Raw genomic sequence first — 2,326 nt, 5'->3', positions numbered from 1 at the left:
GTGTGTGTGTGTGTGTGTGTGTGTGCCTCTGTTTGAGTATGTATTCACGCTCTCCTCTTGCAGATTGTGCGTGGTTGGGTTCCAGCTCAGGCTGTGTTTTATCCTTGGCAATACAATACAAAGAACTGTGCTGTTGTCACTGAATCTTTATAATGATCTGCATACTGTGTCATCATGTCATATACTGTTGCCTATGGCACATGCAATACACAATAATTCATTGGGCTGGACAGGAAGCTCATTCTGGGTTGTGTAGGCATGTATTCCCCCCTCTACTTCCAGCTAGAGAAGTCATGTTAGGCTAGGCTAGGCTAGGGTAACGTATCCCTATTACGTCATACTAGGCTAGGGCAACTTGTCCCTATTATGTCATGCTAGGCTAGGGCAACTTGTCCCTATTACGTCATACTAGGCTAGGGCAACTTGTCCCTATTATGTCATGCTAGGCTAGGGCAACTTGTCCCTATTATGTCATGCTAGGCTAGGGTAACGTATCCCTATTATGTCATGCTAGGCTAGGGCAACTTGTCCCTATTATGTCATGCTAGGCTAGGGCAACTTGTCCCTATTATGTCATGCTAGGCTAGGGCAACTTGTCCCTATTATGTCATGCTAGGCTAGGGTAACGTGTCCCTATTACGTCATACTAGGCTAGGGCAACTTGTCCCTATTATGTCATGCTAGGCTAGGGCAACTTGTCCCTATTACGTCATTTTGGGCTAGGCTTGGGCAACATGTCCTTGTTATGTCATGCTAGGCTAGGGCAAAATGTCCCTTTTATGTCATGCTAGGCTAGGGCAACATGTCCCTATTTTGTCATGCTAGGCTAGGGTAACATGTCCCCTTTATTTCATGCTAGACTAGGTCAACATACCCCTATTTTGTCATGCTAGGCTAGGGCAACATGTCCCTATTATGTCATGCTAGGCAAGGCCAACTTGTCCCTATTATGTCATGCTAGGCTAGGGCAACGTGTCCCTATTATGTCATGCTAGGCTAGGGTAACGTATCCCTATTACGTCATACTAGGCTAGGGCAACTAGTCCCTATTATGTCATGCTAGGCTAGGGTAATGAATCCCTATTATGTCATGCTAGGCTAGGGCAACTTGTCCCTATTATGTCATGCTAGGCTAGGGCAACTTGTCCCTATTATGTCATGCTAGGCTAGGGCAACATGTTCGTATTACGTCTGGGTAAGGGGAAAGTGGGATACCTAGTCAGTTGTCCAGCTGAATGTATTCAACTGAAATGTGTCTTCCGCATTTAACCCAACCCCTCTAGGCTAGGGCAACATGTCCCAATTATGTCCTGCTAGGCTAGGGCACCTTCGGTCAGGGAGAGGTTGAAAATGACATTGAAGACACTTGCCAGTTGGTCCGCGCATGCTTTGAGTACACGGTCTGGTCGTGCGGCCTTGTGAATGTTGACCTGTTTAAAGATCTTGCTCACATCGGCTATGGAAAGTGATCACACAGACTTCCGGAACAGCTGGTCCCTGTTTGATGGTTCATCTGAGGGCATAGCAGGATTTCTTATAAGCGTCCGGATTAGTGTCCAGCTCTAGCCTTTAGCTCGGTGAGGATGTTGCCTGTAATCCCTGGCTTCTGGTTGGGATGTGTACGTACGGTCTCTGTGGAGACGACGTCGTCAGTGCACTTATTGATGAAGCCGGTGACTGAGATATTATACTCTTCAATGCCATTGGATGAACATATTTCTGTCTGTGCTAGCGAAACAGTCTTGTAGCGTAGCATCCACGTCATCTGATCATTTCGGTGTTGAGTGAGTCAATGGTACTTCCTGCTTTTTTTTGTGCTTGGTTTGCTTGTAAGCAGGAATCAGGAGGATAGAATTATGGTCTTGCCAAATGGAGGGTGAGGGAGAGCTTCGTACGCGTCTCTGTGTGTGGAGTAAAGGTGGTCTAGACTTGTTTTTCATCTGGTTGCACATGTGAAATGCCGGTAGAAATGTATTTATTGTCACATGCGCCGAATACAACAGGTGTAGACCTTACCATGAAATGCTTACTTGCAAGCCCTTAACCAACAATTCAGTTCAAGAAATAGAGTTAAGAAAATATTTGCTGAATAAACAAATGTAAAAAATGTCAAATTAAAAGTAACACAATAAGATTACATAAACATAACGAGGCTCTATACAGGAGGTACAGGTACTGAATCAATGTGATGGGGTACAGGTTGGTCGAGGTAATTTGTACATGTAGGTAGGGGTGAAGTGACTATGCATAGATAATAAACAGCAAGTAGCAGCAGTGTAAAAAAAAGGGGGAGGGGGGTGTCAATGTTAATAGTCCTGTTGACCGT

Source organism: Salvelinus fontinalis, chromosome 30 (assembly GCF_029448725.1).
Source record: "Salvelinus fontinalis isolate EN_2023a chromosome 30, ASM2944872v1, whole genome shotgun sequence".
NCBI classification, from domain to species: domain Eukaryota; kingdom Metazoa; phylum Chordata; class Actinopteri; order Salmoniformes; family Salmonidae; genus Salvelinus; species Salvelinus fontinalis.
This window is presented reverse-complemented; position numbering follows the sequence as displayed.